The sequence below is a fragment of the Chiloscyllium plagiosum genome, unplaced genomic scaffold (genome assembly GCF_037043375.1).
Source record: "Chiloscyllium plagiosum isolate Xiang-an unplaced genomic scaffold, Cpla_swu_hap1 HiC_scaffold_27, whole genome shotgun sequence".
Lineage (NCBI taxonomy): Eukaryota > Metazoa > Chordata > Chondrichthyes > Orectolobiformes > Hemiscylliidae > Chiloscyllium > Chiloscyllium plagiosum.
In genome coordinates this window covers 43,225,019-43,240,138 of record NW_028270165.1, presented here as the reverse complement: position 1 = coordinate 43,240,138, position 15,120 = coordinate 43,225,019, and the positions used below count along the sequence as shown (strand labels likewise).

The following is a 15,120-nucleotide window of genomic DNA, read 5'->3' as shown; positions in this document are numbered from 1 at the left end:
GGTTTGGCTGTACCTGGATAAGGAAAAAAAAGAGTTCTCAAAAAGGTTTTCTCTGATTCTCTTTCCACAGATGCTGCCTGACCTGCTGAGTTGCTCCTGCAATTTCTGGTTTTGTTTTTAACTGAATGTCCATGTCATCTTTCGGGATTAAACACCCAGACTCGCCATTTGCAGATATTTAACCCTTTCGAAACCTGTGAAGTGATTGGATTCAAACAAACTCTGCAATGATTCACTCTTTCTCAGCTCAGAGGCAGAGAGACCTGGGAAATGAAGCTGTCAGTGTGGTTCTGTATTGCTGGGTCGAGTGGCGAATGCGATGGACATCAAATCCATTGCAATTTCCCCACGCAGGTGTGAACTCTGCCGACGACAGTTGAGAACTACCGTCAAAAAGAGGGGAAATTGCTCGACGGTTTTTTTAAAGATGCAAATCAGTGGAGGAGTTGAAATATTTCAATCACATTGGGACTGGTCGGGAATCTGCAACCCACTGCCTGTCAGGGTGGAACAAGCAGATACCCACAGAGCTGCTTTTGAGTCTGTGAGCCAAGTGTTTGGAAATGAGACTAGAACAGTGAGGGGCGTGAAGTCGTGATCGAAATGAAGCAGGCACCTGAGAATTAATGTGTTTTATTTGCCAGTGAAAGATACTGCTTCATAAAGTTGTGAGTATGGAAGGGAAACAGTGACGGTGATAATCTTTGGTCACCTTGTGAATGTTCCCATCACTGCGCATGTCCGTGTTACCGTCAGAACTCTGCAGCATGAAGGCGTTAGATACGCACAGTGCCAGGGGCGCAATGGATGACACATCTGACTCCACCTACCTGTTTGAAATGCAGCTCACAGCTTCTTCACACACCCCAATTAATCTTTCTCATTGTCCGGAAGCCGGCATAAGGTTTGAATTCCTGATCTGCAGGAACGAGACTCTTTTCACTGTCTCGCGTCAGTAAGTGTCCCTGAGAACATCAGAGACAAGTCACAGCGCTGTCAGAGGAGGGGAAGCTGAAATAGCCCCACACACTGCTCATGCGCACATTTCACTTTCCCCAACTCACCGCCCCAACCACTGCGGCTCCTGGGAGTGGAAAGGGAACAAACACCAAAACCCAGTCTCATATTTGTGAATCTTCCGAAAATAAGAAAATTGTTCATCCCTTTGGATCTTCCATCCTGGGCTGACAGCGTTGATTTTAAATGGCTGTCCAGTCAGTTCCGATTCGTTTTGGCTGAAAAAATCTTCCTTATCGCATCCCAGCATTTCTTGCCACAGAGAACTGTGAGGCAGAGTTCATGTATATATTTCCTTGTACGGTATTTTGTAAATAACATTCGTTTGCTGGTTGTTTGTATCGGGTATTTCAGGTTCATTAGCCGCTGTTCAAGTGTGTTGGTAGGTTTGTGGGCTACCATGATGCTGAGAGGATTGGGTTGTCTGGACATCATTTCACAGATGTCTTTAATGTAAAGTAATGTGGCTAGAATTTCTGCAGACGTTGTGTCTGCTTGTGTCAATTTGTCGATGAGAAATCGCCACACTGGGTTTATTGGGTCGGCAAAAGTGAGGACTGCAGATGCTGGAAACCAGCTTTTAGATCAGACTGGTGCTGGAAAAGCACAGCAGGTCAGACAGCTTCCGAGGAGCAGGAAAATCGACGTTTCTGGCAAAAGCCCTTCATCAGGAATAGAGGCAGGACGCTTCCAGGGGTGGCGAGATAAATTGAGGAGTGCTGGGCCGAAGGTAGCAAAGAGTACAATAGCTGAATGGGAGTGGGGACGGAGGTGACAGGTCAGAGAGGAGGGTGAAGCGGATAGGTGGGAAGGGAGATTGGCAGGTAGGTCAGGTCAAGAGGACAGCGCTGAGCTGGAAGGTTGGAACCGAGGTAAGGTGGGGGGAGGGGAAATGAGGAAACTGTTGAAGTCCAAATTGATGTCCTTGGGTTGAATGTATCCGAGACGGAAGTTGAGACTTCTACCTCCAGGCATCGGGTGGGGAGGGTGCGTCGATGGAGGAGGCCCAGGACCTGCATGTCCCCGGCAGAGTGGGAGGGGGGTTGAAATGTTGGGCCACAGGGCGATCGGGTTGATTGTTGCGGGTGTCCTGGAGATGTTCCCTCAAGCGTTGTGATTTGATTCTGCGAGGAGTCTCCAATCTCCCCAATGTAGAGGAGACCGCATCGGGAGAAATGGATACAAGAAATGATATTGGTGGAAGCCTTCTATCTCCCGTGGCCCGGTTTCGATTTCCGGGCAGGGAAGCAATTTTCAGTTGAGCTGTCAAGCTGTCACAATGTCTCCCTGGTGGTCTAGTGGTTAGGATTTGGCGCTTTCACCGCTGCGGCCCGGGTTCGATTCCCGGTCAGGGACGCAGTTTTCCGTGTGTATTTTGGCTACCCATTCTCCTCAAATGCGCTGTACAGTTACTTATTGGTCTTCGTAGTCACTGGCTGCTGCAGTGTATCGTGGCTCGTTAATTAGTGTCCTCATTCAGATTTGTTTGTATGTGCAGGGATGATTACTTCTGTAGCTAAGTACTTGTTTCGTGTGTGTTGTTTTCTTGTAGAGGCTGTTTTGAATTTACCCTTGACTGTTCGCTCAAATGTGACATCGAGAAATGGAACTTTGGTGTTGTTTTCCTCTTTTGTGAATTTTATGCCAGTAAGGATATTGTTGATGATGTTGTAGGTTTCCACTAATTTGTTTCATTTTTTGATGACAGAGGCGTTTCATGGGTATTTCGTTGACTTGTTTGTAGGGCTTATTACTGAATATGAAGTGGGTGGTAAGGCACATTTCCATGAGCTGGACAGTGCTATCTTTGCTGATGAAGTTGATGCTGTGTTTGTGTCTTTGGTTCTTCGAGTAGTGTCTTCAGTTTTCTTTGGCCACGTTGATGTTAATGGATGTGAACAGGGCTGTATGTCAAAGGACAACATTATTCCATCTTCTTCTATCTTAGTGTCTTTGGTGTTCAGGAATTCTTGGATGGAGTAAATGGAGTGGAGTGAATATTCGACTTGGTGTTTTAGGCTTCACTGGAGGCCTTTGACTAGTCTGTATATTGGTGTTCCAAGTAGAGAGACTATGGCCTGAGGGGGACTTCTGGTTTGAAAAGGAGGAGAACAACAATAAACTGCCATTCGTAGATGTCACAGTAGAACGAACAGTCAATGGCGAACTTCAAACTAGCATCTACAGAAAAACAACACACACAAACCAAATATGTAACCACAGAAACAATCATCCCAACACCCACAAACGAAGCTGCATCGGGACATTATTTCAACTAGCCACTACACACTGCAGCACAGAGAAACTACGAAGAGCACAAGAGAAATACGGAAATAGTGTATTTAAGGAGAACGGGTACCCAATAAACCCAGTCCGCCGATTTCTCAGGGATGCTTCCAACCTGACTCTCAAAATCTCGGCTTGTCCCTCCATTCTTTCCTGTTTGTTTTTTGTTGGTTTTGAAAGCTTTCACAATCCTCTGACTGAGTATTGGAGTTGTGAAGTTATGTTGTGGCTGTACAGGACATTGGTTAGACCACTTTTGGAATATTGTGTGCAATTCTGGTCTCCTTCCTATTAGAAGGATATTGTGAAATTTGAAAGGGTTCTGAAACACCAATGGGTCCATACAGGGGAAGAGGCCTTTCTGCTCCCCAGAGTGTGGGAAGGCCTTCAGTGATTCCTCTGCCCTGCTGACGCACCAGTTGGTCCACACCGTGGAAGGCCGTTCTCCGGCCCCAAGTGCGAGATGGCCATCAGGAGTTCTTCCCACCTGCTGAGACACCGGTGGGTCCACACTGAGGAGAGGCCATTCTTCTGCTCCGAGTACAGGAAGGGCTTTGCTCTTCCCTCCGACCTACTGGCCCATTGGTCAGATGTCGTTCAGTTGCCCTATGTTCAGGAAGGCCTTCAGCAATTCCTCGGCCCTGCTGAGGCACCAGTCCATCCACACCGGGGAGAAGCCGTTCTCCTTCCCCGAATGTGGGAAGGTCTTTACCCGCTCCTCCACACTGCTGAAGCACCAGCTGGTCCACACGGGGGAGTGGGGGTTGGGGAGGCCATTCTGCTGCCCTAAGTGCGGGAAGGCCTTCAGCAATTCCTCCTCCCTGCTGAAGCACCAATGTGCCCACACCGGGGAGATGCCCTTCAGTTTGCCCGAGTGTGGGAAGAGGTTCATGTTTTCCTACAACTTGTGGAAGCACCAGCGGGGGCACCAGCGCTCCCAGCAATCAGATCCTACCAGTGTCGCTGCCTTCGGTCACCCCCCAGGACTGAACCTCCTGCCAGTGAGTGCAGTGGGAGAGTAGGTGGGCTGTTTTTGTTTTCTGCTGGACTGCAATAGCCTCGCCCACCCCCCAAAACCACAAGTCCATGGTGGCTCAGGGTTAGCACTGTTGCCTCATGGCACTAGGAACCCAGGAATAATTCCACCCTTGGGGGTCTGTGTGCAATTTGTGGAGGGTAGGAAAGTGGATCTGAGTAGGTTACTCTTCGGAGATCAGTGCAGATGTGTTGGGCTAAAGGACCTGTTTCCACATTGTAGGAGTTCTACGATACTATGAGCTTTGCTTTCAATGCACATTGCTGCTCATTGAGCCCGGGACTGCACATTGCCAATGAAATGATCCAGAGAAACCTCAGACCGCAAGACTATCGGAGCAGAAGTTAGTCCATTCGGCCCGTCGAGTCTACTCTGCCATTCGTTAGTGACAAAAGTAATGCCGATGAGATTAGCTCCAATGTGGAAACAGGCCATTTGTCCCAACAAGTCCACACCGACCGTCCGAAGTGTAACCCATCCAAACCCATTTTTCTCTGACTAGTGTAACCTAACTCTATGGGCAATTAAGCATGGCCAATCCACATAACCTGCACGTCTTTGGTTTATGGAAGAAAACAGGACCACCCAGAGAAAACCCACGCAGACACTGGGAGAATGTACAAACTCCTCACAGACAGCCACCCAAGGTTGGAATCAAACCTGGGTCCCCGCCACTGTGAGGCTGCAGTGGTAACAACTGACCAACTAAATATTGAAATCCGTAGTAGGCAAGCAGGAGGTTGGGAGAATACAGCAAGCCAGGTAACACCAGAATGTGGAGTAGTCATCGTTTTGGGTATTAACCCTTCTTCAGGACTGAAACGTTGACTTCTCTATGAGAAACGATTTACGGGAATGTTACTGGGAGTTGGAGGATTTGAGCTACAGGGAGAGGCTGAATAGGCTGGGGCTGTTTTCACTGGAGCATCGGAGGCAGAGGAGTGACCTAATAGAGGTTACAAAATCATGAGGGGCATGGACAGGTAAGAAACAAGATGTTTCACTGGGGTGGGGGAGTCCAGAACTTGAGGGCATAGGTGTAGGGTAAGAGGCGAAATATATTAAAGGGGCACCTTCTTCATGCAGAGGGTGGTATATATATGAAATGAGCTGCCAGAGTATTTGGGCCAGGTGCTGTCAAATGGGAGTAGATTAATTTAACATATCAGGTCAGCATTGACACGTTGGACCGAAGGGTCTGTTTCCATGCTGTACGTGTCTCTGACTATTGGTCCTGATGTAAGTTTGAAATAGAGTCCAAGTAACTTTGAATAGATCAATCTTGTTGAGCTCACCTCCTGAAAAGTTTCAAAAGAATCCCTCCGAGCGATACTGTTTAAACATGCTGAGTTGGACAAAGTATCCCATCAAGTTCAACACAAACCCAGAGTTGAAGAAGTCAGAAGTCAGAACACCAAGGGGACCAAAACTCATCACAATATTCCAGGTGCAGCCTCATCAACGTCCTCTATAACTACAACATAATTTGCCAACATCTATACTCAATTCCCCAACTGATGAAGGCCAGTGTGCTGAAACCTTTCTTCACTGCCTTGTGTACCGATGTAATCAGAATATAGGACCTACTTTAAACTGATGCACAATCTAGCTACTGGGTGCCCAGAAGCAGAGTAGTGCTGCGTGAGTGTGCTGGGCACGTAACCCAGAGGTCGATGGGTCAAAATCGTGTGATGCTATTGCTCAATGTCTCTGTAGGCTGCTTTCATTTGCAAAGGTGCTCTGTTCTGTATCTTACCTTTGCATCTGCTTCCCAAAGCTTCTTCAGTGGAGGAGTGGCAGTGGCATCAATCTCCCGGAGCTGGAGGAAGGTCCGAGCTCCAAGAAGCGGAGGGTAAGGCTGGAGACTGGATTTGCTCAAGGCTTGTATCTATTAACTCATTTAAATGGTACCTACTGTATGGTGCTATGGTTTACATTAAAACCAGAGGATCATATCAGAGTGTTTAACTTTAGCAGTGGTAGTTGGTAAAATGCACTCCCTAGAGGAGCACCCTTTGTGATGCCCCTTTTCTTGCCTTCTGCCCTTCCCCCATTTCTTATCTCCCATCTTGATTTTATATAATTTTTTGGTCAAATTTAATTTCATATTAATCAGTCTTGGTATTCACTGTGTGCTTTGAATTTGTTCGAATATTGTAAGTCAAAATTAATGCTGTAATTTCATTTCTGATGTCAGAGTTTGACATTGAATGTGCAGGTGTGAATACCAGTAAGTTGTGAAAATAAATCAAGCACTTGTGGTTTTTAACAAAAAGAGAGGTTCACTGATATTCATGGCATTGTCTCATTTGGGAGTGATGATTCAAATCTAACCAACAAACCGTTTCATGTAGTTACCCAATTTAATTAAAGTTTCCACTTTCCGCTTTCTGAAGTGTTATGCCACACCATTACTCCAGCCACCTTTTAAGAATCCTTTCAACCTGTTTTTCTAACAATTGTGGAGGTGACCAAAAGCAAACATTTCACTCCTCCTCAATGTCGCATTTCTCCATAATCCTCAATTTCCTTTCTGATTTAAAAAAATGAGCCATTTTGTCATGTTGTCTATGTTACAAACAGCCGAGTGCACTTGGTTTCTGAATTGAAATTTGGCCATTGAAGTGAACAGGATTAATATTTATCGATGGCTAGCTGTGTATGCACTGACTGTAATTATCCACCAATATGATGTCTTTTGTTCCACCTAAACTGGAAACATTGATCTGTGTTTATATTGCAGTCGGATGTAGAAAATCATCCCAGCAATCTTCACGTTATTGTAGTTTACTGTGGCCATAACAGAATTGCGCGGCAGTTTGATGGGACTAAAACTTGGATGGGAAAAATGTAGATTGATGAGAAGTCAAAATGGCAGAGTCTCTGGCCACAATCAATCTGTCTGGCTTGATTATATGAGTGGCGGCTCTTCAAGAGCAACTTCCACTCCATCACTTCAACCAGCAAGAGGAGATAAGTGTGAACACAACATTCCAAATGTGATATATACGCATTGCTTCGATGTTATTGATCAAAATCCTGGAACTCGCTCCTGAACCTTTATTATAGACCACATCATATTTGTGAAGTAATTTAAGAGGCAGCTCACCACCACTTTTTCAAGGACAGTTTGGGAAGACTTGCTGGCAGAGCAAATGATATTCACATGATATTGCAAACACTCTAATCGTATGGATAGATGATTGGCGAACCAATGAAACAGTAGGGATAGGGGCATGTTCAGGATCGCAACTTGTAACTAGCAATGTGCCACAGGGATCAGTGCTGGGCCCAAAATTATTTACATTATGTATATGAATTACTTGGATAAGTAAAGTGAATGTACTATTGCCAAGACTGCAGTAGAGACAGTTGATTGGAATGCAGGTGGTGAGGATGACATGGAGAGGGATATCGACAGGTTAAGCAAATGAGCAAAACCTTGGCCGATGGAATAGAATGTGGGAAAATGAGGTTGTGCACTTTGCCAGGAGGAAAAGTGCTGAATGTTAAATGGAGAAAGCTGCTGAATCGGAGGATTTCCAAGCTCGCATCCATGAACACTTCATCCAAGTTCAGTGAGTAATAGGGAAGGTAAATGGGATGTTAGTTTTTAAATGGAGTATAAAAGTAGGGAGGTTATAGTGAACCTAAATCAGACACCAATTAGGCCACAACTGAACACTGGGAGGAGTTTTGGGTCTTTTAGCTGAGGAAAGATATACCGGCATTGGAGGCAGTCCTGAGAAGGCTGACCAGGATGCTGTCAGGGATGAAAATAATGTCTTATGAGGAGACATGAATTCGTTCGGCCTGTGTTTAATAGAAGTTAGAAGATTTCGAGGTAACCTTATTGTCAGAAATAAGATTCTGAGGAGACGTGACAGGCTAGATGTGGGAAAGTTTACCCTTGTGGGTGAGTTTAGAACCAAAGGGAATAACTTGCAAATAAGGGATTGCATGTTTAGGACAGCTGTTGAGACTGGATTGTTAAGTGCATTCAAAACTAAGACACATTTTTTTAAATCAGAAAGGGAATTGAGGATTATGGGGAAACAGCGGGAAAGTGAAGTTGATGTTTACCAGAAGAATCGTCGGAAACAAAATGCGACATCCCATGAATGAATAAAGGAAAATAGTCAGGAGAAAAATGCCATTGAAGGGAAGATTGGGATCTAGTGATAATGGTTGAGCAACCCAGAGATCTAGGTCTTCTGAGAACACAAATTCAAATCCCATCATGGCTGCTGGTGGAATTTATGTTCAACTCAAAGAGATCTGGAAGTGAACGTTTCTCTCAGTCCTGGCAACCAGGAAACAGTTATTCACTAAAATAATGAATTGCAGATGTTGGAGATCAGAAACAAAAAGCAAAATTGCTGGGGAAACACAGCAGGTCTGGCAGCATCTGTGGAGAGAAACCAGTTAACGTTTTGAATCCAGCCAAGTTTTGAAGGACCACTGGACTCAAAGCAGGAACACTGTTGTCTCTTCATAGATGCTACCAGAACTGTTGTGTTTCTCCTGAAACTGTCCTTTTTAGGGCAGGAAATCTACCATTCATGAATCCTGCATGCATGTATGCACGTGTGTGCGCACACAGACAGACACACACACACACACACACACACACACACACACACACACACACACACACACACACACACACACACACACACACACACACACACACACACACACACACACACACACACACACACACACACACACACACACACACACACACACACACCTTGTGACTCCAGACCGACTATAATGTGGTTGACTCTCAACTGCCTTCTAGCTTGTAGTCACAATTACTCTGTCCAAGGGCCATGACGGACAATGAGCAAATGTTGGATGTGCTCGCAATCATCACATCCCATAAAATATTTTCTCATAACTGAAAAAAAACATAGATTAATGAAGGACAGCCAAAACAACGTGCTATGGGAAAGTCATGCCCAACTAGCCTGATTTGCTTATAGTTATACTTTTTAAAATCCTCTTCAGAGAGGACATTGATTACACCACTGTTGGAATACTGCATGCAATTCTGGGCTCTCTGCTACAGGAAGGAGGTTGCAAAACTTGAAAGGGTTCAGAAAACATTTACAAGGATGCTGCCAGGGTTGGAGGGTTTGAGCTAAAGGAAGAGGCTGAATCGACTGGGTTCATTTTCCCGGAAGTTTTGAAGGGTGAGGGGTGACTTTATAGATGTTTATAAATTCATGAGGGCATGGATAGGGTAAATTGGAAAGGTCTTTTACCTGGGGTGGGAGAGTCCAAAACTAGATTGCATAAGTTTAAAGTTATTGGCAAATGCAGTTTAACACAGCTAAGTATGAGGTCTTACATTTTGTATAGTCAAACCAAGGTAGGATTTACATGGTGAATGGTACCTCCTTGAGTGTAGTTGAACAGAGGGATTTTGAAGTTCAGGTTTTGGCACACTGGACTTCATCAGTGATGGCATTCAGTATAAGACACCAAATTAGAGGAGAGATATGCACCAAATATTAACGTCTACCAACAAGCATCAATGCTGTTTAATATGCAGTATTTTGAACCAAAAGATCTCGGGTTGCGGGTTATTAGCTCCTAGAAAATTGAGTCGTGGGTAGACAGGGTGGTGAAGATGGCTTTTGGCAGGCTTGCTTTCATTGGTCAGAGCATTGAGCACAGGAGTTGGGACGTCTTGTTGCAGCTGTCACACATGCCACACAACAACGATAGGCGTGACGCTGCCCCCCTCTGACTGGCTGTCCCTTTGAATATCTGGGGGAAGATTAGAGCCATCTGCCTGTGTTTGGCTCATATGTACTTATCCAAATAATTTTAAACATTGTAACATTACCTGCATCCACCACTTCCTCTGACAGTTCATTCCACAGATGAACCACCTTCAATGTCAAAACAGTTGAAACCCCCCACCCCACCCCGTCCTTTTAAAATCTTCTCCCTCTCATCTTAAAAATATACTCCCAAATTTTGAACTCCCCTACCCTTCGGGAAAAGACACTGGTTATTCATCTTATCTTTATCCCTCATGCCTTCATAAACCTCCATAACCTCCACCCTCAACCTTCTACACTCCAGTGTATAAAGGTCCCAGCCTATGCCGTCTATAAATCATTCTGGCACACCATAGTTAAAAGAGGTGATCTTTAAGAATTGACTGAAAGGGCAGTCAAGATTCAACCAGCTGACAGTGGATCTGAAATCACATGTAGATCAGACCAGGTTCGAACAGCAGGAAACCAGAGAAGTTTTTACAGCAAGCCAGAACGGTTTCATCATTAGACTCTTAATTTCAGATTTATATTGAATTCAGATTCCACCATCTGCTGTGGCAGGTTTTGAACCCAGGCCCCCAGAACATTAACTGGGTGAATAGTCTGGTGACAATAAAGTCAGCCATCGCCTCCACTGAACACATTGGCATATTGTGATTAGAGGTAACAGAGGAGCAAAAGGTTTCAGCAGCTGTTAAGTTGTAGATAATACACAAGGGAGCATCAGCACTCTCAGTAATGGCACATACTGAGGCCAGGACCTGTTTCAGAGGTAAGGGCTCGGGAACCATAAGAAATAGGAACAGGAAAATGCCATTCAACCCCTTGAGCCTGCTTCTCCATTCAATAGGATTGTGGCTGATCTGACATTCCCCAAATGCACTTTCCTGCCTTTTTCCTGTAACTGTTCATCCCCCGACTGATCACGAATCTATCGATCCTAGTTTTAAATGTGACATGAAGGCTGTCAACAGAGCTACTGGGATGGGTGAGGGTCGTGGGGTGGGGGCTCAGGTCGAACTTGAGGACTAAAATAATGGCTTCATACTTCACAATATTTAATTAAGGGAATGTTTATAGTTTATAGTTAAAAATTCCTGAAGAAGGGCTTATGCCCGAAACGTCGATTCTCCTGCTCCTTGGATGCTGCCTGACCTGCTGCGCTTTTCCAGCAACACATTTTCAGCTCTGATCTCCAGCATCTGCAGTCCTCACTTCCTCCTAGAGAATCCCATGGAGTCTCACAGAGTGACACAGATGTACAGCACGGAAACAGACCCTTCAGTCCAACTCGTCCATGCAGACCAGGTATCCTAACCTAATCTAGTCCCATTTACCAGCACTTGGCCCAAATCTCCATCAAACCTTCCTATTCATATACACATCCCGATGCATTTTAAATGCTGTAATTATACACCCTCCATCACTTACTCCAGCAGCTCATGACGTAAAGCATTACCCTCTGCGTGAAAAGTTTGCCCCTTAAGTTCCTTCTATATCTTTCCTCTCCCCTTCCTAAAACTATGCCCTATAGTTCTGGACTCCCCCAACCCAGGGAAAAGAACTTGTCGATTTGCTCTCTCAATATCCCTCATGATTTTATAAACCTCTATAAGGTCACCCCTTAGCCTCCGATGCTCCAGAGAAAACAGTCTATTCAGCCTCGCCCTATAGCACAACTCTCCAATCCTGTCAAAATCCTTGTAAATCTTTTCTGCACCTTTTCTAGTTTCACAACATCTTTCCGATAGGAAGCAGACCAAAATTACATACAATATTCCAAACGTGGCCTGACCAATGTTCTGTACAGTGGCAACATGAGCTCCCAACATCATTCCTCGATGCTCTGACCAACAAAGGAAAGCATACCAAACGCCTTCTTTACTATCCAATCTGCCTGCGTCTCCACTTTTAAGGAACTATCAACCTGAACTCCAAGGTCTCTTTGTTCAGCAACACTTCCAAGGAACTTACCGTTAAGTGTAAAAGTCCTGCTCTGATTTGTTTTTCCAAAATGCAGCACCTCATATTTATCTACATTAACCTCCATCTGCCATTCCTCAGCCCATTGGCCCATCTGATCAAGGTCCCGTTGTAATCTGAGGTAATCTTCTTTGCTGTCCACTACACCTCCAATTTTGGTGTCATCTACAAACGTACTAACTATACCTCCTCCGTTTACATACACATCATTTATATAAATGACAAAAAGTAGCGGATCCAGCATCTATCCTTGTGATACACCATTGGTCACAGGCCTTCAGTCTGAAAAGCAACCTCCATCACCACCCTCTGTCTTCTGCCTTCTAGCCAGTTCTGTATCCAAATGGCTAGTTGTCCCTGCATGCCATTAGATTAAACCTTGCTCACCAGTCTCCCATGAGGAACCTTGATGAACGCCTTCCTGAAGTCCAGAGGGATCACGTCCATCACTCGTCCCTCATCAATCCACTTTGTACTTCTTCAAAAAACTCAATCAAATTCGTGAGACATGATTTCCCAAGCATAAAGCCATGCTGACAATCACTAATCAATTCTTGCCTTTCCAAATACATGTAAATCCTATCTCTCAGGATTCTCTCCAAAACCTTGCCCATCACGGATGTCAGGCTCACCGGTCTATAGTTCCCTGGCTTTTCCTTACAACCTTTCTTAAATAGTGCCACCCTCTAGCCTTCCGGCACCTCACCTGTGATTATTGATGATAAAAACATCTCAGTGAAAGGCCCAGCAATCACTTCCCCAGTTTCCCACAGAGTTCTAGGGTACTCCTGATCAGGTCCTTGGGATTTATCCACTTTTATGCATATCAAGATATCCAGCAATTTCTCATCTGTAATACGGGCATTTTTTCAACATGTCACCATCTACTTTCTCACATTCTATATCTTCCATGCCCTTCTCCACAGTAAACACTGATGCACAATATCCATTCAGTATCACAACCCACACCCCACCCCCCCCCCCCCCCCCCCCGCCCCCCATCTACTGCAGCTCCACACAAAGGCCGCCTTGCTGATCTTTGAGGGGTCCTATTCTCTCCCTTGTTATCCTTTTGTCCTTAAGGTATTAATAAAAACCCTTTGGGTTATCCTTAACTCTATTTGCCAAAGCTATCTCATGTCCCCTTTTTGCGCTCATTATTTCCCTCTTAAGTATGCTCGTAGATGCCTTTATACTCTAAGGATTCACTCGATCTCTCTGTCGATACCTGATGTATGCATTCTTCTTTATCTTAACCAAAATCTCATTTTCTCTAGTCATCCAGCATTCCCCAACCTACCAGCCTTTCCTTTCACCCTAACAGGAATATACTGTGGCTGGACTCTTGTTATCTCATATTTGAAGGCTTCCCATTTTCCAGCAGTCCTTTAACCTGCGAACATCTGCCCCCAATCAGCTTTTGAAAGATCTTGCCTAATACCTGAGTCTTCCTCCAATTTAGAACCTCAACTTTTAGATCTGTTATATTATTTTCAATCACTATTCTAATGTTAATAGAATTATGGTTGCTGTCCCTTAGGTTTTGCACCCACGCCAGTATGTAAATCCACATTGTGAATCAGTAAATGTCCTTGTACACACTTAACAAATTCCTCTATTTGGCGGATAAGTAAATGGGCAGGAGTATACCTTGGATCCACTCTTCCTTCATTCCTATCAACCCTCCCCCCATTCCCACCCCAATAGTCCAACGGCACTTTCCCATGCAACTGCCGAATGTGTGACACCAGCCCATTTACCTGCTCCCTCCTCACTATCTAAGGGCCCAAACTTACCTTCCAGGTGAAGCGGCACTTTACCTGCACTTCCCACAACCCAGTCTACTGCATTTGCTACTCACAATGTGGTCTCATCTACATTGGGGAAAACGAAGCATAAACTGGGTGACTGCTGCACAGAACGTTCTGCCCGCAAAAAAGACCCTGAGCTTCCAGTTGCCTGCCAATTCCACACCCCACCCTGTTCCCTGGCCAATATCTCTGTCTCAGGTTTGCTGTATTGTTCCAGCGAAGCTCAGCACCAGCAGAACGAAGAGCACCGAATATTACACTTGGGGAGCACACATCCCTCCGGTCCCAATATCGAATTCAATAATTCTAGGGCCTGAAATCCATAGTATCCTGGTTCCTTCCACACACACCAAGCCTTGTTATCACATAGTCTGTCATTACACACTACCTATTCTTAGCCACGAACACTCTCCATTCACCCTCCCACGCAGATCGTTATCAACTCCCTTTCCTGTCCAACAGTTCTTCCCTCGCTTTTGGGTCTGTCCTGATCTCTCATTTACTGCATCCGCCTTCCTCCCACGCTATCTCCTGCATATATACCAACGTTTTCCCAATCACCATCAGTTCGAGAGAAAGGTCACCGGCAACTACTGTGTTTTTTGTTTCTGATATACAGCATCCCAGTTCTTTCAGCTTTTTATTGAGGTAGAGTTGGAAATTGTTTCGAGAGAAAGAAGGAGAGGGGGAGAGACAGAACAGACATGAACTGTTGATCTCCGTTGTAACTCATACGTAAAATCATTGTTGCGATCACTTCCCTTAAGCATGAATAGCGATCAAATGGCATCTGTGAGCTTGTGGCGCAACGGTAGCGCGTCTGACTCCAGATCAGGAAGTTGCGTGTTCGAATCACGTCAAGCTCACTGAAATCAGCTTCTTACATTTCAAATCAAGAAAGGAGTCGGTTCCCTCCAGATTACTGTTGAGCCAAATTTTCGATCACACGTGAAGCTTTGCTGTCAGTTTGATTTGTGAACACTGTGTCAGGGAGGTGGTGTGTCCATTGTCTGGGTAAATGCTCAGCTCCCCCACTTCATCACGGGATTTCAACACAGCCGTCTCCCTCGGGGCAGCCGCTTCGTTCAGTTGGTGACAGCACGGTGTGAATAACGTCATACCGATATTTTTACAACATAATCCAGAGACTCCCAGCTTTATGTTTCAATCTATCAGGAGAGTGATAGCGAGT

The 15,120-nt window shown here is 45.1% G+C and overlaps 2 non-coding genes across 2 annotated transcripts; both read left to right on the top strand.

Annotated features, from left to right (window-relative positions):
• Positions 1–2,301: 2,301 nt before the first annotated feature.
• On the top strand, positions 2,302–2,373 carry trnae-uuc (transfer RNA glutamic acid (anticodon UUC)). The gene has a single exon. It is a non-coding gene; the product is annotated as a tRNA-Glu (tRNA).
• Positions 2,374–14,722: 12,349 nt separating this feature from the next.
• On the top strand, positions 14,723–14,794 carry trnaw-cca (transfer RNA tryptophan (anticodon CCA)). The gene has a single exon. It is a non-coding gene; the product is annotated as a tRNA-Trp (tRNA).
• Positions 14,795–15,120: the final 326 nt, after the last annotated feature.